At 34.3% G+C, this 22,764-nt stretch overlaps 1 long non-coding RNA gene and 4 other non-coding genes across 5 annotated transcripts; all 5 read right to left on the bottom strand.

Annotated features, from left to right (window-relative positions):
• Window positions 1–1,364: 1,364 nt before the first annotated feature.
• On the bottom strand, window positions 1,365–1,718 carry LOC142239185 (uncharacterized). The gene is made up of 2 exons (XR_012722948.1): window positions 1,479–1,718; window positions 1,365–1,411 (listed from the first exon to the last, which is right to left on the bottom strand). It is a non-coding gene; the product is annotated as an uncharacterized LOC142239185 (long non-coding RNA).
• A 1,574-nt stretch (window positions 1,719–3,292) lies between these two features.
• On the bottom strand, window positions 3,293–3,365 carry TRNAV-CAC (transfer RNA valine (anticodon CAC)). The gene has a single exon. It is a non-coding gene; the product is annotated as a tRNA-Val (tRNA).
• A 5,027-nt stretch (window positions 3,366–8,392) lies between these two features.
• TRNAV-CAC (transfer RNA valine (anticodon CAC)) lies at window positions 8,393–8,465 on the bottom strand. The gene has a single exon. It is a non-coding gene; the product is annotated as a tRNA-Val (tRNA).
• A 9,758-nt stretch (window positions 8,466–18,223) lies between these two features.
• Window positions 18,224–18,296, bottom strand: TRNAV-CAC (transfer RNA valine (anticodon CAC)). The gene has a single exon. It is a non-coding gene; the product is annotated as a tRNA-Val (tRNA).
• A 222-nt stretch (window positions 18,297–18,518) lies between these two features.
• Window positions 18,519–18,591, bottom strand: TRNAV-CAC (transfer RNA valine (anticodon CAC)). Its single transcript has one exon. It is a non-coding gene; the product is annotated as a tRNA-Val (tRNA).
• Window positions 18,592–22,764: the final 4,173 nt, after the last annotated feature.

Below are 22,764 nucleotides of genomic sequence, written 5' to 3'. Positions count from 1 at the left end.
TAATTTGGGTAGAATTCTACCAACTGTGGCAACCATGGTGGTAATACAAATTTATATTCTAAGTTATATACGTTGCATATTCATGTTCTAAGATAATAAAGTACTTAGAACCATTTTTGTTTTGTATAATTTTTTAAATTTAAAGAAAAATATAGTAGGGAAAATTGTTTGAAAATGTACGGGAAAGTAGGGAACTTTTTTTGCCCTTGTAGGGTAAACCGAACATTTTCCGTGGCAACATTGACTATGAGCTATAGTCAGATTGACACAAAGCACCCATAGACATGTACCCCTTAATTTTCTTAAATATGCAACTGCGGTTTATCTCCCAGACCTATATGTTACCCCACAAATGCTTATGATTACTAATTCTGTAATGGTTCTACTTTACTTACTTGTTTTTATATAGTACCAACCTTCAAATGATTCGTGTCAAAATTTGACGTCTGTAAGTCAATTAGTTTGTGAGATAGAGCGTCTTTTGTGAAGCAACTTTTGTTATTGTGAAAAAAAAACAAATGAAAAAAAGGAGTTTCGTGTTTTGATAAAAATACAGTTTTCTGAAGGGGAAAAATACGGTGGAAGCAAAAACATGGCTTGATAATGAGTTTCCGGACTCTGCCCCAGGGAAGTCAACAATAATTGAATGGTATGCAAAATTCAAGCGTGGTGAAATGAGCACGGAGGACGGTGAACGCAGTGGACGCCCGAAAGAGGTGGTTACCGACGAAAACATCAAAAAAATCCACAAAATGATTTTGAATGACCGTAAAATGAAGTTGATCGAGATAGCAGAGGCCTTAAAGATATCAAAGGAACGTGTTAGTCATATCATTCATTAATATTTGCATATGCGGAAGCTCTGTGCAAAATGGGTGCCGTGCGAGCTCACATTTGACCAAAAACAACAACGTGTTGATGATTCTGAGCAGTGTTTGCAGCTGTTAACTCGTCCCTGCCAACATTTTTTGAATTTGGGGGCGCTTCTGAGAATCCCCAGTACGTCGAAAACAATCATATACGATATCAAAAACTCGTCGGAAAAGCGCCGTCACTATTGAGAAGTTGTACCACGCCAAGTTACTACAAAAAGGTTTCGCATGAGTGCAATTATTAGGTGCCTTTATAGATCAATTTAGAACGACGCCAATAAGAGACCCTCCAAACAATCAGAAAAAGCACATTTTAAGATAGTGGTAAAAGAATCATTGTGGTCGAGTAAAACACGTTTGTTTAGATATTTATTAATTCGATTAATCATTTACAAATTCTTAAAAATATAACATTTATACCACTATCACATCACATTTAACATAATTTTTTGCATTAATGATGATGTAGAGTTACAAGTAGCGAGTTACATATTGCAGCGTCTATCAGCCAGTGTTTTTATTCGATGGAGGCAGCGTGTCTGTAAAATATTTGAAAAACAATCACTTTATTCCATTTGGAAAATCAAAAATTGTTCACCAATATACCTTTCACAATTTTAAGCGTAAAATCTATGTTTGCAGAACTTTATTTTCGTTTTTATTTAAATAAAATATAACAAGCTGGTTGCGCTTGGCGTTTCACAAAAAATAAAATGGCTTTTGTAAAAGTAGTGATGGCAAAATACATGTATGAAGTACATTTTGTACTTTATGATATGCTGCCCCCCATCACAGTAGGATGGTTGTAGTGACATTTACGAGTCTGTGGTAGCGATGAAGATGAAATGGAACTTTGAAATGCTGGCAGGGGTAATACACCCGAGTTTTTTCGTCGATATGTGACAATGGATGAAACATGGCTCCATCACTACACTCCTGAGTCCAATCGACAGTAGGCTGAGTGGACAGCGACCGGTAAACCGTCTCCGAAGCGTGGAAAGACTCAAAAGTCCGCTGGCAAAGTAATGGCCTCTGTTTTTTGGGATGCGCATGGAATAATTTTTATCGATTATCTTGAGAAGGGAAAAACCATCAACAGTGACTATTATATGGCGTTATTGGAGCGTTTGAAGGTCGAAATCGCGGCAAAACGGCCCCATATGAAGAAGAAAAAACCGAAGGAGTACTACCAAAATGGTATCAAAAAATTGGAAGGTCGTTATAATCGTTGTATCGCTCCTGAAGGGAACTATGTTGAATTATAACAATGAATTTTGACAAAAAAAATGTGTTTTTCTTTGTTAAACCGGGGACTTATCAGCCAACCTGTTATGGTCCTTAAACACCTCTAGATTTCCATTTTCAGGCAAATTGGATGAAAGCAACGGTTTATGTAAGCCCGAGAAGTAAAATCTGGACATGAACCGATACTCACTATTTTCGGTATACCTTTTTGTGGTCCTAAAGTACCCCTAGGTTTTCAATTTGAGGCATATTGGATAAAAACTACGGTTTCTATAAGCCCAAGAAATACAATCGGGATATCGGACTATATGGGGGATATACCAAAACATGGACCGATACTTACCATTTTTAGCACACCTCTTTGTGGTCCTATAATACCTCTAGATTTCCAATTTCAGGCAAATTGGATAAAAACTACGGTTTCTATAGGCCCACGAAGTAAAATCGGGTGATCGGTCTATATGGGGGCTATACCAAAACATGGACCGATACTCACCATTTTCGGCATAACTCTTTATGGACCTAGAATATCTCCAGATATCCAATTTCAGGCAAATCGAATAGAAAATACCCTTTCTAGACGCCCAAGAAGCAAAATCAGGAAATCGGTCCATATGGGGGCTATACCAGAACATGGACCGATAGGCACCATTTTCGGTACACTTTTTGATGGTCCCCAAATACCACTAGATTTCCAATTTCAGGCAAATTGGAAAAAACTACAGTTTTTATAAGCCCAAGACCCCAAATCGGGAGGTCGGTTTATATGGGGACTATATCAAAACTTGGACCGATATACCCCATCTTCGAACTTGACCTGCCTGCAAACAAACGACGAATCTGTGCCAAATTTCAGGACGATAGCGCCCTTATTGAAGGCTGTAGCGTGATTACAACAGACAGACGGACATGCTTATATCGTCTTAGAATTTCTCCCTGATCAAGAATATATATACTTTATATAGTCGGAAATCGATATTTCGATGTATTACAAACGGAATGACCATCTTATTATACCCCCGTCACCATTCCATGGTGGTAGGTATACAAATTATAAAGTTGCAGAATTATTTCAAAAAATCGATTTTGAACCACTGTGCGCCAGTGGCAACTTGCACCAATTCCCCGTAGTGTTATAAAAAAATGCACATTAAAATTTTAATAATAATAAAGTTTGTTTCCGCCCGGGTTCGAACCGGGGACCTTGTGCGTGTGAAGCACACGTGATAACCACTACACTACGAAAACTTACGGCTAACGGAGCGCTAACATTAGGTTTTGTTCATTATCGGCGAAAGTGAGCTTTTGTAGAGCTTTTTTTGGTGATGGCACAAATGTAAGGACCATAAAAATTATCTAACTAATCAACACAACAAAGGGCTACTCCTGACGTTATCCGCTCAATCAAAAAAAAAAATGTGAATGCTTCCAGTCTAACACAAAGTACCCGTTATAAAAGGTTTTAGTAGAAATGGCGCTACCTATCTTACTCAATGATGGTGGATGCCTAAGAGGCACATTAGATTTTACATGGACTATATTTCTACCGGATTTATTTGTTTTCGTTATAATCGAATAAAATAGATCGTAAAAATATAATTTGTCAAATATTAAAGGTACTTGGTTTTAATATTCTTGACTCCGGATGATAGAATCTCTCGATTGTTTCTAGCTCGAAACAAAGGATTCTTTTGTTTTGATGACACAATGCAGTGTCCTCAACAAAACCATGAACAATGAAGATCTTCTTTTGTTGATACAAAACAATTGGGGAGTTGTTATGTTATGTAACCACATAGCGATTAAATCACCACACAAACTGCTACGATTCCCCAGAGCACATTGTTGGAATTATTGAAAATTAAAAATCATTTAATTTTTATGGGCGTCCATAAAATAACGGACATTCTTTATTGATATTTAATTACATTGTAAGGTAGAATTCCTTAGCACATCCCTCATCTGGATGGCGACAACCGCATGAACTGTATGGTGTATCTATGTCAAGTGAATGAATAAAATTTTAAAGGTAGATGTAATGGAACGCCTCAACACCTCAGTTCCTATCGTCATATCATGGAATATTTGTAAACATTTCTCACAGAGATGAGAAATATCTTCCCCAAAATTGAAATCGATCCGTGAAAAAATGCGGATCATTAAAATCCCATAAATATCCATAAATGTTCATGGTCACATATGGCCGTAGTGGGTTAGTGAATGACTGACACTCCTCTTCTTGATGACTTTCAGATGACTGAGGACAAAAGTCCGTCTGATTGTTGTGCAACATTTGGATTGGTTTCTCAACTATTATTGTGAACTTGATCTTGAATTATAATTTATGATCAATTAAAGTCATATTTATGAGTGAAGAGGAGGGAGGAAATCAGACAAGATTTTCGTAACAATAACCTTCAAACTTGTAGGATGAGGTGTTAGCTCCAAATGGTATCTAAGAGAAAAACTAAGAATCTCTACAATCATAAAGGGGGAAGTATTGTTCTTGTGGTTACACTAGATAACCGATACAAGAAAAACGACATTTTTTATACCCTCCACCATAGGATGGGGGTATATTAACTTTGTCATTCCGTTTGTAACACATCGAAATATTGCTCTAAGACCCCATAAAGTATATATATTCTGGGTCGTGGTGAAATTCTGAGTTGATCTGAGCATGTCCGTCCGTCCGTCCGCCTGTTGAAATTACGCTAACTTCCGAACGAAACAAGCTATAGACTTAAAACTTGGCTCATGTAGTTGTTATTGATGTAGGTCGGATGGTATTGCAAATGGGCCATATCGGTCCACTTTTACGTATAGCCCCCATATAAACGGACCCCCAAATTTGGCTTGCCGATCCTCTAAGAGAAGCAAATTTCATCCGATCCAGCTGAAATGTTGTACAAGGTGTTAGTATGTGGTCTCTAACAACCATGCAAAAATTGGTCCACATCGGTCCATAATTATATATAGCCCCCATATAAACCGATCCCCAGATTTGGCTTGCGGAGCCTCTAAGAGAAGCAAATTTCATCCGATCCGGCTGAAGTTTGGTACATGGTGTTAGTATATTGGCTCTAACAACTATGCAAAAATTGGTCCATAATTACATGTAGCCCCCATATAAATCGATCCCCCGATTTGGCTTGCGGAGCCGCTAAGAGAAGCAAATTCCATCCGATCCGGCTGAAATTTGGTACATGATGTTGGTATATGTTCTCTAATGACCATGCAAAAATTGGTCCACATCGGCTTATAATTACATATAGCCCCCATATAAGCCGATCCCCAGATTTGACCTCCGGAGCCTCTTTGAGGAGCAAAATTCATCCGATCCAGTTGAAATTTGGTACGTGGTGTTAGTATATGGTCTCTAACAACCATGCAAGAATTGGTCCATATCGGTCCACAATTATAAAGGGTGATTTGTTAAGAGCTTGATAACTTTTTTTAAAAAAAAAACGCATAAAATTTGCAAAATCTCATCGGTTCTTTATTTGAAACGTTAGATTGGTCCATGACATTTACTTTTTGAAGATAATTTCATTTAAATGTTGACCGCGGCTGCGTCTTAGGTGGTCCATTCGGAAAGTCCAATTTTGGGCAACTTTTTCGAGCATTTCGGCCGGAATAGCCCGAATTTCTTCGGAAATGTTGTCTTCCAAAGCTGGAATAGTTGCTGGCTTATTTCTGTAGACTTTAGACTTGACGTAGCCCCACAAAAAATAGTCTAAAGGCGTCAAATCGCATGATCTTGGTGGCCAACTTACCGGTCCATTTCTTGAGATGAATTGTTCTCCGAAGTTTTCCCTCAAAATGGCCATAGAATCGCGAGCTGTGTGGCATGTAGCGCCATCTTGTTGAAACCACATGTCAACCAAGTTCAGTTCTTCCATTTTTGGCAACAAAAAGTTTGTTAGCATCGAACGATAGCGATCGCCATTCACCGTAACGTTGCGTCCAACAGCATCTTTGAAAAAATACGGTCCAATGATTCCACCAGCGTACAAACCACACCAAACAGTGCATTTTTCGGGATGCACGGGCAGTTCTTGAACGGCTTCTGGTTGCTCTTCACTCCAAATGCGGCAATTTTGCTTATTTACGTAGCCATTCAACCAGAAATGAGCCTCATCGCTGAACAAAATTTGTCGATAAAAAAGCGGATTTTCTGCCAACTTTTCTAGGGCCCATTCACTGAAAATTCGAGGTTGTGGCAGATCGTAAGTCTATTCATGATGAAATGTCAAAGCATACTGAGCATCTTTCTCTTTGACACCATGTCTGAAATCCCACGTGATCTGTCAAATACTAATGCATGAAAATCCTAACCTCAAAAGAATCACCCTTTATATAGCTCCCATATAAATCGATCCCCAGATTTGTCCTCCGGAGCCTGGAGGAGCAAAATTCATCCGATCCGGTTGAAATTTGGAACATGGTGTTAGAATATGGTCTCTAACAAGCACGCAAGAATTGCTCCATATCGGTCCATAATTATATATAGCCCCCATATAAACCGTTCCCCAGATTTGATCTCCGGAGCCTCTTGGAGGAGCAAAATTCATCCGATCCGGTTGAAATCTTAGTATAAGGCCGCTAATAACCATGCCAAAATTAGTCCATATCGGTCTACAGTTATATATAGCCGATCCCCAATCACACAAAAATTGGTCCATATCGGTTCATAATCATGGTTGCCACTCGAGCCAAAAATAATCTACCAAAATTTTATTTCTATAGAAAATTTTGTCAAAATTTTATTTCTATAGAAAATTTTGTCAAAATTTTATTTCTATAGAAAATTTTGTCAAAATTTTATTTCTATAGAAAATTTTGTCAAAATTTTATTTCTATAGAAATTTTTTTCCAAATTTTATTTCTATAGACATTTTTTTCCAAATTTTATTTCTATAGACAATTTTTTCCAAATTTTATTTCTATAGAAAATGTTGTCAAAATTTTATTTTGCCAAAATTTTATTTCTATAGAAACTATAAACTTAATTATCTACGTATTTAATCGGCCTTCTGTAGTTTAATATATACCACGTATGTACTATGTGGTATATATTACGGTGTTAGGAAGTTTTAAGATACCTTGCCATCGGCAAGTGTTACTGCAACCCAAGTAATTCGATTGTGGATGACAGTCTTCAATAGAAGTTTCTACGCTATCCATGGTGGAGGGTACATAAGCTACGGCCTGGCCGATCTTACGGTCGTATATACTTGCTATTATTTATTTTAATAAATAGTTTTATTCCTCATATTTGGGGATTTATGAAATCCAGATTTTTTTTAATCCAGCCAACTTTTTCCAAAATTCCAGACAATAGGCCATTTGAATCTGGCAACCCTACACCACACGTTGTAGCTAATTCCGATTTTGGCCACAACAATTTTCACAGTTTCAACCATGGCTGAATAAGGAGGTTGAATCACGATAACAAAAACAACAAATTTCAATATGTTGTTAACAATTTTAAGAAGTCAAAATCAGCTGATAAAAGAATCGTATGGCATTGGTAAAAGTGGCAATTATTTATTCTTTCAATTGTCCTGAAAAAATAATTAAAATCCAGAGAAAAATAAAGGTTCAAATTTAATTGCGTCACCTATGAGTGATTGTGAAGTTGATAATTCATCCGAGGAACGCCGATATGAGACAAATAAGACTATAATACCCACCAAAGTTAAGAATGGAAGTCAGTCAAATGGATCTTCGCCATCTATTAACGAAAACAGTTTATGATGCAGTTTAAAAACTGATGTGCGTGGTATTTTGGGTCTGGAATATGTTATCAAGATACTCAAGTCATCTTTGAACAATTCTCCAGCATTTGCTATGCAGTGTCATTTGGAGAGCTGCAATCACCATAAACATATGATTTTGACATCTTAAAATGTTGTCGAAATAAAAAAATTGTAATCATATGGGTCCATGATTTAACCTTCTTGTTCAGCCATGAGTTTCAACAATTTGAACAGCGTTGAATTCAGACGTTTTCCAAATGCCTGGTTCTTTGGAAAAAATTGCGAATTACTCGTACTTCTAAATAAAAGTTTCAAAATATTATTAGAAGAAATTCTTCAATACTAAGGGATATTAAAAAAAAGTTTGATATTAAATCTAAATACATATCCTGTAAGTATTTTCGACATTACCACGAATATTCCCATCTTGAACAATTAATTAGTTGTAAAAAAAATAAACAAAACCGATAAATATTTCTTTAAAAAAAAAATAATCCCAAAACAAAAAAGGATTGTTTCCGCCCGGGTTCGAACCGGGGACCTTGTGCGTGTGAAGCACACGTGATAACCACTACACTACGAAAACGCTTAGCGAATGTTTGGCAAACTGGTTATTTAAGGCACATACCCACACAGCTGTTAACTCACTGCCTTGAATACACATAGTGGTTGTTGTCTCGCCTAGCATTTGTTGTTCGTTTCTCATTTCTATTTTTAGACAATGAATAAATTCGAATTGTGTTGCATTCATTGTTTGGTTCACCAGTGGTGGGAAAACGAAATAACACCGCTGTCATTCGCCGTGAGTTAAGTTACCACCACTATGTTACATTGAACGAAAATTGAAGAGTGCCAGGGTGGTGAGAAATTATCTCAGGCCTTTAATATTCGCCGCGTGGTGAATGAATGGCACGGTATAAGCCTTCTTGCAACAACTGCCAGGGGTTGTAAGCAAAGAGAATTGAGAAGAGAAGATGGGACATAATAAGCACACTAAAAAGAAGCGAAGCCTCCAGGGCACTAAGGCCAATTTAACTTATTTTCTCCAATTTGAAAAAGTTTTCTTGACATTTTGTGTAAGTTAACCAGGGATGGAAAATACAATTTAAAGAGAGTACAAAAAAGGTATTTTTTTAACGAAAAAGTACTTTTCACTAAATTTTAACAAAAATTCCATTGGAAGATTATTTCAAGAGCACCTTTAGACTGAATTTTGTTTGTCAACTCCTCAATTTTATTTATTTTTTTTTCGTTTTATATCCACTTACAAAGATTACAGATCAGGGATGGAAAATGCAGTACTATAGTACTTTTTTCAATACTTTTTCACTCCGGTCAGTACCGTAGTACCCCCGCGAATGATTTAGTACCTTTTGTGTAGACATTTTTGAGTCGATATCAGATTTATGGTACAATAGCTTTGACAAAATATTTTAATATTTTGAGAAAGTCTTTATCAACCTTATTTGCTAATAGTCTTTTACAAATATGGCAAAACAGACATGTTCATGTGGGAAGAAAATCTCGATTTTGTAAAAGACATAGTCAAAAACAGGATTTTATTGAACTTCAAGAATGTTTTAGTCGAAAAAAGAATGCGATTCTATATTATCGATTTTTTATTTCGGTAGAAAATGTTGTCAAAATTTTATTTCTATATAGAATTTTTGCAAAATTTTATTTTTATAGAAAATTTTGTCAAAATTTTATTTCAATTGAAAATTTTGTCAAAATTTTATTTCTATAGGAAATTTTTGCAAAATTTTATTTCTATAGAAAAAATGTTGCAACATTTTTTTTCTACAGATTTTTTTTTGCAAAATTCTATTTCTATAGAAAATTTTTGCAAAATTTTATTTATATAGAAAATTTTGTCAAAATTTTATTTTCTTTAAAATTTAGTCTCTTGACAATAATTTTCCAGTGAAATTTTTGTTGAAATTTAGTAAAAAGTACCTTTCCGCTCAAAAAATACCTTTTTTGTACTTTCTTAAAAATTGTATTTTCCATCCCTGTTACAGATACAGTAATCACGGTTTGGTAGATTCGTAGAATTCATGGTATTTCATAAATTTTCTGTAGATAAATAAAAATAAATTTTTGACGAAATTATTTATAGAAATAAAATTTTTACAAAACTTTCTATAGATATACAATTTTGACAAAATATTCTATAAAAATAAAATTTAACAAAATTTTCAACAGAAATAAAATGTTGACAAATTTTTCTATAGAAATAAAATTTTCCATTCGTTTTGTTTTGTTATTTTTGTTTTTTTTTATGTTTTCTTTAATCAATGTTTTCTTTTTTTATTTCAGCTTTAGTTTAGTCAATGCATTGTTTTAAGCTGAAATCAAAAACAACAACAATGAAATAAAAATTTATTTATTTTTTTTTTTCGTTTTATATCCACTTACAAAGATTACAGTAGTATTGTAATCACGGGTTGGTAGATTGGTAGAATTCATGGTATTTCATAAATTTTCTGTAGATAAATAAAAATAAATTTTTGACAAAATTTTCTATAGAAATAAAATTTTGACAAAACTTTCTATAGATATAAAATTTGAACAAAATATTCTATAAAAATAAAATTTAACAAAATTTTCAACAGAAATAAAAGTTTGACTAAAGAAATAAAATTTTGACAAAATTTTTATCAGAAATAAAATTTAAACAAATATTCTATAAAAATAAAATTTTGACAAAGTTTTCTATAGAAATAAAATTTTGATAAATTTTTCTATAGAAATAAAATTTTGACAAATTTTTCTAAAAAAATAAAATTTTCCATTTGTTTTGTTATTGTTGGTTTTTTTCCTTAATCATTGTTTTTTCAGCTTTAGTTTAGTCAATGCATGGTTTTAAGCTGAAATCAAAAACAACAACACTGAAGTAAAATTGTGACAAAATGTTTTATAGAAATAACATTTTGACAAAATTTTCTAGAGAAATGAAATTTTGACAACATTTTTTACAGAAATAAATTTTTTTACAAAATTTCCTATAGAAAAACAAGTACGGAAAGTCTAAAGTCGGGCGGGGCCGACTATATTATACCCTGCACCACTTAGTAGATCTAAATTTTCGATACCATATCACATTCGTCAAACGTGTTGGGGGCTATATATAAAGGTTTGTCCCAAATACATAAATTTAAATATCACTCGCTCTGGACAGAATTTGATAGACTTCTACAAAATCTATAGACTCAACATTTATGTCGGCTAATGCACTAGGGTGGAACACAATGTTAGTAAAACATAAATATGGGAAACATCTAAATCTGAAGCAATTTTAAGGAAACTTCGCAAAAGTTTATTTATGATTTATCGCTCGATATATATGTATTAGAAGTTTAGGAAAATTAGAGTAATTTTTACAACTTTTCGACTAAGCAGTGGCGATTTAACAAGGAAAATGTTGGTATTTTGACCATTTTTGTCGAAATCAGAAAAACATATATGTGGGAGCTATATCTAAATCTGAACCGATGTCAACCAAATTTGGCACGCAAAGCTGTAATGCTAATTCTACTCCCTATGCAAAATTTCAACTAAATCGGAGCAAAAAATTGGCCTCTGTGGGCAATTGAGTGTAAATCGGGCGAAAGCTATATATGGGAGCTATATCTAAATCTGAACCGATTTCAACCAAATTTGGCACGCATAGCTATAATGCTAATTCTACTCCCTGTGCAAAATTTCAACTAAATCGGAGCAAAAAATTGGCCTCTGTGGTCATTTGAGTGTAAATCGGGCGAAAGCTATATATGGGAGCTATATCTAAATCTGAACCGATTTGGCTGATATTTTGCAAGTTTTTCGAGACTCATAAAATATTCGGATGTACGGAATTTGAGGAAGATCGGTTGATATACACGCCAATTATGACCAGATCGGTGAAAAATATATATGGCAGCTATATCTAAATCTGAACCGATTTTTTCCAAAATCAATAGGGATCGTCTTTGAGCCGAAACAGGACCCCATACCAAATTTTAGGACAATCGGACTAAAACTGCGAGCTGTACTTTGCACACAAAAATACATCAACAGACAGACAGACAGACAGACAGACAGACGGACATCGCTAAATCGACTCAGAATTTAATTCTAAGATGATCGGTATACTAAACGATGGGTCTCAGACTTTTCCTTCTTGGCGTACCACAGTAGTGGTGAAGGGTATAAAAATGTTGACAAAGTTTTCTATAGAAATAAAATTTTGACAAAATTTTCTACCGAAATAAAGTTTTGATAAAACTTTCTATAGATATAACATTTTGATAAAATTTTCTATAAAAATAAAATTTAACAAAATTTTCAACAGAAATAAAAGTTTGACTAAATATCCTATAGAAAAAAAAATTTTGACAACATTTTCATCAGAAATAAAATTTGACAAAATTATAGAAATAAAATTTTGACAAAATAAAATTTTGACAAAATTTTCCAACAGAAAAAAATTAACTAAATTTTCTATAGATATAAAATTTTGACAAAAAAAAATTTTTTTGACAAAATTTTCCAACAGAAAAAAATTAACTAAATTTTCTGTAGAAATAAAATTTTGACAACATTTTTGCTAAATATTTTTTGTAGTTTTAATAAGTCTGTTTAAGACTTTTTTCAAAATATTAAAATATTTTGTCAAAACTAGTGTATAATAACGAAAATTGATATCGGCACAAAAATGTCTACACGAAAGGTACTAAATCAATTGCTGGGGTACTACGGTACTGACCAGTTTGTAAAAGTATTGAAAAAAGTACTATAATACTGCATTTTCATCCCTGAAGTTAACTGTCCACGTGGTGGTAAAGTTTGCCCTCTCAACACATTTTTATACCTTGCGCCACACTGTGGAACAGGGTATTATAAGTAGGTGCATATGTTTGTAACACCCAGAAGGAGACGAGATAGACACATGGTGTCTTTGGCAATAATGCTCAGGGTAGGTCCCTGAGTCGATATAACCATGTCCGTCCGTCCGTCTGTCTGTGAACACATTTTTGTGATCTAAGTCTTGGTCGCAATTTAAGTCCAATCGCCTTCATGTGGGTCGCCATGTTCCTAATGTGGGTCAGAATAGAACCCTATTGAGTTTGGAAGAAATCGGTTCAGATTTAGATATATTTTGCACTAGGAGTACAATTAGTAGTATAGTCAAGTGTGCAAAATTTGATTGAAATCGGTTCAGATTTACATATAACTCCCATATATATCTTTCGCCCGATATGGACTACTATGGTCATAAAAGTCAGAGTTTAGGCTCAATTTGGTTGACATTTTGCACAGGGAGTACGTTAGGTTAGGTTAGGTTATGTGGCAGCCCGATGTATCAGGCTCACTTAGACTATTCAGTCCATTGTGATATAACAGTGGTGAACTTCTCTCTTAGTGCTGCCCGATTCCAATGACAAGGGACCACCTTTTTATAGCCGAGTCCGAACGGCGTTCCACATTCCAGTGAAACCACTTAGAAATGTCACCAGCATCACTGAGGTGGGATAATCCACCGCTGAAAAACTTTTTGGTGTTCGGTCGTAGCAGGAATCGAACCCACGACCATAAGCGTAGGAAGGCCTCTGGGGAGGGGGCTCAGACCCCCCCAGAAAAATTGTAGCCCCCCCAGAATTTGAAACACTATTTATAATTTTCCATTTTCCAATAAATGTCAATTGTGTTTTTTAATTTTTATAAAAATTAAACAAGTATATACAATCGCACAAAGTTCCGCTAAAGACTTTCATGAACAATCGAATTACTTGGGTTGTGGTATCAGTTGCCGATGGTAATGTTTGAAGTCAGATATTTATGAAATAAAGCTGTGGTTGAACTTATGATTGATTTAGTTTAGTCAATTTAATTGAAAAAATAGTAATTGATATTAAAACTATTCTTTCATAAATTAATATCTGCGAAAAAGCGTTGCCAAAAAAGTAGTGAAAATGTTCTTTTTGCGTCTAGAAGTGGTGCAAAATTGGCGGAGAAGCAATGAATGTAATATGAGCTTGTCATAGGACAAATGTCCACCGTTTCAACAGCCGTTGCAATGAATTTGCATCACTTCTTAAGGTGAGATCCGAATTCAGTGTTTTGAATGTGAATTAAAAAATTTTGTGATATTTTCCCAAATAAATAAATTTTATATTGTTTTTATGATTTTTAATGCATTCTGACGCTAGCTTGAAACGTTTTTCCTCGAATAATTTCCAAAATTATTGATTTTTCTATAATGGATTTAGCAGTTTTGTGGCAAAATTTGAATAATTTGTACCAATTTATTTATTCTTACTCTTTTTTTAAACTATTTGAAAAAAAAAAGAAAACAAAAAATTACACATTAAAATATGAAAAAAATGAAGTAAAAAAACTTCCTGTGTAGTTAAAATAATTGAGGACATTTTTAAAGTTGTGCCTTTAGAACTTTACTTTTAAAGTTGTGCCTTTAGAACAACTCACAATTATTTTGCTGGGAAAAGTGTGGAACTATTTTAGTTGCGAGTTATTTTGATGTCTAATTTTTTATTCAATTTTATGAAATAAAACATTAATTAAACCTATAAGTTCAGTCTATAACTTTTTAGCTAGGGGGGCTATAGCCCCCCCTAGGATAATTGTCTAGCTACGCTAATGCCCACGACCTTGCGCATGAAAGGCGGGCATGCTAACCATTGCACCACGGTGGCTCCCTAGATAGAGATTTATCATTGTAGCTATGCGTGCCAAATTTGGTTGAAATCGATTCAGATTTAGATATAGCTCCCATATATATCTTTCACCCGATATGCACTTATATGGACCCAGAAGCCAGAGTTTTATCCCGATTAGCTTGAAATTTTGCACAAGAAGTACAATTGGTAGTATAGTCATGTGTGCCAAATTTCCTTGTTAAATCGCCACTGCTTAGTCGAAAAGTTATAAAAATGACTCTAATTTTCCTAAACTTCTAATGAATATATATCGAGCGATAAATCATAAATAAACTTTTGGGAAGTTTCCTTAAAATTGCTTCAGATTTAAATGTTTCCAATATTTTTTACTAACATTGTGTTCCACCCTAGTGCATTAGCCGACTTAAATTTTGAGACTATAGATTTTGTAGAAGTCTATCACATTCTGTCCAGATCGAGTATTTAAATATCGAGATGTATGTGGGACAAATCTTTATATATATCCACCAACAGAGAATGAAGCCGACCCATTTTTGTCGGCGGCGGCTGATACTAAATATTTCTCTCCGGCGGCGGCGGCTTGACGGCTAAGCCGATAAAAAATTGTCTATTCGGCGGCGCAAAATTATCTGTTATAAAATCAATTTGAAGTTTTCCGAATTGTAATGATATTAGTTGTACAACCAATCGTACAATCAAATTTACATTTCATTAAAAATTTTTGAGCTAAATGTTTGTAAAACTATTATAGCAACTTGATACGAATTGATTGAAGGTGGAAAGTTCAAAATTTTGGCAAAAACTATAACAAATATTATTAATTTTTTTGATATAAATCAATGTTTTAGATTAATTGGCGGCTAAATTTGAGTCGAGATGAGTCGACATATTCGGCGGCGGCGTCGACTGCTAAAAACGGGTCGGCGACGGCTAAAATCGGCGGCGCGACTCGGCGGCTTCATTCTCTGTCCACCAACACATTTGACGGATGTGATATGGTATCGAAAATTTAGATCTACAAAGTGGTGCAGGGTATACTATAGTCGGCCCCGCTCGACTTTAGAGTTTCCTTACTTGTTTATATTAAAAAAAAAAAAACGACTTGTGACCAGAGAATGAAGCTGCCGAGTCGCGCCGCTGATTTCAGTCGCCGCCGACCATTTTTTCGCAGTCGACGCCGCCGTCAAATATGTCGACTCATCTCGACTCTAATTTAGCCGCCAATTAATCAAAAATATCGATTTAAATAAGAAAATTTGTTTAATAATTGTCGTATTTTTTGCCAAAATTTTGAAGCATCTATTCACAATCAATCAATTTCAAACTGCTTAACAGTTTTGCAAAAATTTATCTCAGAAAATGTTAACGAAATATAAATTTGATTGTAAGATACGTTGTACAACTAATATCATTGCCATTCGAATAACTTCAAATTGATTTAATAATGGATAATTATCCGCCGCCGAATGGAAGAATTTATATCGGCTTAGCCGTGAAGCCGCCGCCGCCGGAGGCAAAAATTTAGTGCCAACCTCCGCCGACAAAAATGGGTCGGCTTCATTCTCTGCTTGTGACATTAAATGCCTGTTAATTTTTGAAAGTGCATAAAATATTCGAAATATTGTATTTTATTTTCATTAAATGTAATGTGTTCTAATCAACACATGTAATAATGATACATAAAAAAATTATAAAATAATCATATATGTAAAAGGGTGTAAAATTTCACCTCACCAGTTAGAGGTTAATTACGTGAACTAAAAAATTATACCCAAATGAACCACATGACTTACTAAATTCGTATTTTTGACAAAATAGTTCAGAATTTCTTAAAATTTGTACATTTTCCCAAAACTGAGTTGAACTTCGTATGGTGTTGAAAACATTTTTTCTTTAAACTCCGAAATTGTGTTTATTGCTTGGTTTTAAGATCGTTTCTGCGAAAAACGAATGTCGGCATTTATTACAGTGAATTGTGTCTCAAACACAGGGTTGTTACATTTTTTGTGCGAAATAATAGGCTTGTTTTCTTTTATATAGTACTGGATACCCAAGTCGTGACTGACTAAAAGAAAACAGAGCACTCTTTTATTCAGGACATGTCCAAAAATGGTAACAGCTGTTTAAAAACAATTACAGAAAACAGTTAAATCATAGACTAAGAAATTTATATTCGTCGCATGTCCATTCCCAATTACTCGGATGTAGTTTCCGTGCGCACCGCACTCAAGTGACTCAATTTCTTTTTGGAGAACGAGAATTATCGTGTTTTATCAAAAGGCCGGTATGCACCTCTAGCGAAATTTTCAGTAGCAAAAATTTATTTAAGTCTACAACAAAAAAACAGGGCTGTGTACACAAATTTTAAACCAGCTAATCGCTTTTAAAAATTGTTAATATATGTTCCAAATATGCCTCAAATAAATTGTTTATTATTTACAGACCTTTTAAAACTTTTACGCACATAATGATTGTAATAAATTAAATGTTTTCTGCCAAAATATGCTTTTGACAACCCTGTTATTTTCATTAGAGGTGCGTACCAGCTTACGAAATTGAACGCTACCGAAAATTTCGTTAGCATAAATAGCAATGCATTTCTTATGGGAATGAAATTTTTCGCTAGAGGTGCATACCGGCCTAAAAGGACAAAGCAAAGAAAACTAAATTAAACACAAATTTAAAGTCGACTGGTAACCGATATTTATTACCCTTCAGTTCTTGGGACTGGTCCCAAACCGGTCGTTTCACCTGTCCTTTATAGCCGGTACAGGTCCTTTAACTGGTTAGGTGACCGGTGAAATTAACATGGGGTTGTCATAGGAAGGGTCAATTGACCCCCCACATAGATACCTACAAACCTATCCTTCAACCGGTTGTTTTCAACCCATCAATTAACCAGTTCAAATAGACATGTTAGAGAAACAGTTCTTAAAAAACAAATTTTTCCACCAATTTTTTACTTCTTATTTCTATTAATGTTGTTTTTTTACTTGTATTTGTCTTGTTATCTTATTTTTAAAATTTGGAAAACTTTCGCTCCCACCAGGTTTTGAACCTGGGTTTACTGGCAGCATAACAGAACGCCTTAACGCATTCAGCCACAAACCCCACTGAACAAACCGCGTTGAAACGTTAATTTAAATATTTGTGATATTGGTAGAAAATGAACAAATGTAGGGAAAATATAACTGAAAAAAATCTAAAAATAGAACTGTTCCTGTTATAGATGCAAAAGGGCCAGAAATGTGTTAATTAACCCTGTGATAGAGACATTTGAACCGGTGCATGCATGAAGTGGCTACCAATTGGCTAAATACAACCAGTCCCATGACCGGTATAAGATTCCAATTGCTTGGAAAAAGGGGTCAATTGGCACCAAAAAAAACTGAAGGGTATCTATTTTTAAAACTTTGGTAATGCTGAGAGTAGTACGATTTTGACTACTGGTATTGATAAAAAGAGTGACTTTTGGTCTACACAGGTAACTTATTATTTTCAAAATTCCCAAGAAGTAAGTATTTGATTACCGGGCAATGCTGGAAGAATCACCTTGTGTGGTTAGCCAGTTTTTCCTGGGATGCGATGTTCCCTACTAATTAAACTTCTCGTAACCTGGGATTAAGGGTAGACAAAGTCAGAAATAGGAAATAAAAGAAACGTTTGTTTCCGCCCGGGTTCGAACCGGGGACCTTGTGCGTGTGAAGCACACGTGATAACCACTACACTACGAAAACTTCTGCTTTAATAAACGCAAATGCGTTATAAAAAATACAATCTAATAACTTTTTTATTAATAGATACAAAGGTTCAAAATTTGATAACATTTGGAGATTAGCAGTGCGCCTTCGGCGCCTAGTTTATCTTTTAGTAAATGAAGACCCATTCAGAGGCTTGTATTAAATTTTTTTTATTAGAATTTTAATACATATTATTAGATTTTACACAAAAAAGGGATTTGTTTCCGCCCGGGTTCGAACCGGGGACCTTGTGCGTGTGAAGCACACGTGATAACCACTACACTACGAAAACGCTTGCTATCGACATGTCCATATCAGTTCTTATAGTATGAAGCTGTACCTTATAAACACAGTGGGAGAATTTTGTTTATGCTGAGATTTTTTTTTAAAGTGGAGGTACAGTGCCTTTGGGTTACAAATATTAATTTTATGAAATTTCGTTTTGATTTTTCTTAAAAATAATATTCTAACATTTCGTGATTTTGGTCGAAATTTTAAATCGTGTGATTCATCATAAATGTTATAAATTTGTGAAATATTTTCTTAATCTTTGGAACAAGAGAAGGTATATTCCCAAAAATCCATGAAAATCGCCAAAGAAAATTTGATAAAAAACATTTTTATGTATATGGATTTAATTATAGAAACAAAAAAAAAATCCTATTATCGAATTCTTTAATTGGTAAGGACTTCACCGAATCCACCAGGTGGCCAACAGTTCAATAAAAATTGCCAGCTTTATTTCAAGAAGCTTCCAAAAGTTTTTATACCCTCCATCATAGGATGGGGGTATATTAACTTTGTCATTCCGTTTGTAACACATCGAAATATTGCTCTAAGACCCCATAAAGTATATATATTCTGGGTCGTGGTGAAATTCTGAGTCGATCTAAGCATGTCCGTCCGTCCGTCTGTTGAAATCACGCTAACTTCCGAACGAAACAAGCTATCGACTTGAAACTTGGCACAAGTCGTTGTTATCGATGTAGGTCGGATGGTATTGAAAATGGGCCATATCGGTCCACTTTTACGTATAGCCCCCATATAAAGTGACCCTCAGATTTGGCTTGTGGAGCCTCTAACACACCGAAAGAATTCTCTTCGTTAATTTTACGAAGAATTCTTCATTAACTATTCTTCCTGAATTCTTCATTAAAATAACGAAATTTTCATTCATTTTCGTAAATTTTACGAAGAACATTTTACGAATATACGAAACTTCTACGAAACATTCTACATTAACTTTTCTTCGTAAAAAGTTCGTACTTTTAACGAAACTTTCTTCACATTTCATGAATTTTGTGAAGAAGTTTTTACGAATATTTTACGAAACATTCTGCGTTAAAATTTCTTCATAAAAAGTACGAAACATTTTCTTTGAAATAACGAAGAAGTTTCATTGAAGTTGTAAAATTTCCGTTCGCGGCATTAAATTGTCTTTTATAATGTGCTTGAGTGTATTCCTTTATTCTATTTTTTTATGCAAGTCTATGCTACTTCTCATTTGGGTGATAGCGCGCTATGAATAAAAGTGAAGCAATAAAACTAAAAATTATTCAAAAACTTAAGATGTGAAGTAGTGATGTCATTTTTCACACTTGCAACTACAACCAAATGCACTTTCGACTATAATTTTTTTTTCTAAAAGTTCGAACATTTTTCAGAAAAAAGTACGAAATTTTTTCATAAAAAGTACGAAAATTTTTCATAAAAACTACGAAAATTTTTCATAAAAAGTACGAAACATTTTCATAAAAAGTACGAAGATTTTTCATAAAAAGTACGAAGATTCTTCATAAAAAGTACGATTTCTTTTCTTACAAACTACGAACATTTTGGAAGAACTTTTCTTCGTAAAAAGTACGAAATATTTCGTACTTTTAATGAAACGTTTCTTTGGTTGTAAAACAATGACAAATTTCGTACTTTTAACGAAATTTTTCGTTCTTTTTACGAAGAAAATTCTTTCGGTGCAGAAGCATATTTCATCCGATCCAGCTGAAATTTGGCACATGGTGTTGGTACACGGATAAAAAAGACTGTTTTTCATATGTTTGGCTATAAACATTATATGTTTGGAACACAAATTTTTAAATACAATATTTTTGAGTGCAAGCATATAATGTTCATAAACTAGCATAACATGTTTGGGACATATATGTTAATATGTTAGAACATATTATGTTTGGGACATACAATGTTTGTAAATATAATATGCTTGGATGCAAACATATATTAATTTAGAAATAGCCTATAAACATATATGTGTTTAGTAGCTTGGAGCGCTATTTAACAGGGAGCGATATTGAATTAAGTTGGTGGTTGTTGCTTGTTATTACAAAATTAACATTTTATTTTTCCTTGGGCAATTGATCAGCTACTTCCTTGATCCTTACAAACTGTGTGGTCCGCTGTTCGAATCCCCGTCCGGCAAAAGGTAAAATTAAAATAAAAAAAAATCATAAAATTGAATAATTTCTTCTACAATGTTTGTATTTCAGAAAAAGGTGCTAAGAACTAAAAAATCTCGTGGGAGTGAGAAAGATGTGGGGGAATATACAATTAGGCAGAAACAAAATTTTGAGCATTCAGGTCGAAAACCTATGCTGTTAGCACCTATAATACCTGTTTATTTTCATAATTCATTATGATTGTAAATATATAAATAAATAAATAAAATTTTGAGCACAATATTGTTTGGGAGAATTTTTTTTAAGCATATAATATTTTTGGGTGCAAAATGCTTCCAAACATAATATATGTTCACATAATAACATATTGTTTTTTGGAAGACAACATTATTGAATTTGGATGCAAAAATACAAAATGTTTGGAACTTAGACTACCCAAACATATATTGTTTAGACCAATATGCTTTCAAACATATTATATATTGGAAGAGATCAAACATATAAATGTTTGGGCAATACCCAAAAATGTATATGCTTGAAGCAAAATATGTTTGGGAGTATATGTTACAGAGGCGATTTTTTGTGAGGGTGTATATGGTCTCTAACAACCATGCAAAAATTGGTCCACATCGGTCCATAGTCCTCAGATTTGGCTTGCGGAGCCTTTAAGAGAAGCAACTTTTATCCGATCCGACTGAAATTTGGTACATGGTGTAAGTATATGGTCTCTAACAACTATGCAAAAATTTGGCCACATCGGTCCAAAATTATATATAGCCCCCATATAAACCGATCCCCCGATTTGGCTTGCGAGGCCTCTAAGAGAAGTAAATTTTATCCGATCCGTCTGAAATTTGGTACATGGTGTTGGTATATGGTCTCTAACAATCATGCAAAAATTGGTCCACATCGGTCCATAATTATATATAGCCCCCATATAAACCGATCTCCAGATTTGGCTTGCGAAGCCTCAAAGAGAAGCAAATTGCATCCGATCCGGCTGAAATTTGGTACATGGTGTTGGAATATGGTCTCTAACAACCGTGAAAAAATTGGTCCACATCGGTCCATAATTATATATAGCGCCCATATAAACCGATCCCCAGATTTGGGTTCCGGAGCCTCAAAGAGAAGCAAATTTCATCCGATCCGCCTGAAATTTGGTACATGATATTGGTATATGGTCTCTAACAACCATGCAAAAATTGGTCCACATCGGTTCATAATTATATATAGCCCCCATATAAACCGATCCCTAGATTTGGCTTGCGAAGTCTCCAAGAGAAGCAAATTTCATCCAATCCGGTTGAAATTTGGAACATCCAATCCGGTTTTAATTTGGCACGCTTTAACAAGCGTGGCAGAATTGGTCCATATTGGTCCATAATTATATATAGCCCCCATATAATACGTTCTCCAGATTTGACCTCCGGAGCCTTTTGGAGGAGCAAAATTCATCCGATCCGGTTCAAATTAGGAACGTGTTAGTATATGGTCGCTAACAACCATACCAAAATTGGTCCAATCACAGAAAAATTGGTCCATATCGGTTCATAATCATGGTTGCCACTAGAGCCAAAAATAGTCTACCAAAATTTTATTTCTATAGAAAATTTTGTCAAAATTTTATTTCTATAGAAAATTTTGTCAAAAGTTTATTTCTATAGAAAATTTTGTGAAAATTTTATTTCTGTAGAAAATTTTGTCAAAATTTTATGTCTACTTTGTCAAACTGAATTATATACGTATTGGATCGATCTTTTTTGATTTAATATATACCACGTATGGACTTACATACAATTTAGAAGATGGTGTTAGGAGGTTTTAAGATACCTTGCCATCGGCAAGCGTTACCGCAACTTAAGTAATTCGATTGTGGATGGCAGTGTTTAGAAGAAGTTTCTACGCAATCCATGATGGAGGGTACATAAGCTTCGGCCTGGCCGAACTTACGGCCGTACATACTTGTTTTCTATTAACTACACGGACGAAATAGTCTGTTTTTCTGTCTGTTGTTTATGTTTCGGTGTAAAAATTATATATTTGGAGTTTGC

This window comes from Haematobia irritans, chromosome 1, assembly GCF_050003625.1.
Source record: "Haematobia irritans isolate KBUSLIRL chromosome 1, ASM5000362v1, whole genome shotgun sequence".
In the NCBI taxonomy this organism is placed as follows: Eukaryota; Metazoa; Arthropoda; class Insecta; order Diptera; family Muscidae; genus Haematobia; species Haematobia irritans.
This window is presented reverse-complemented; position numbering and strand designations above follow the sequence as displayed.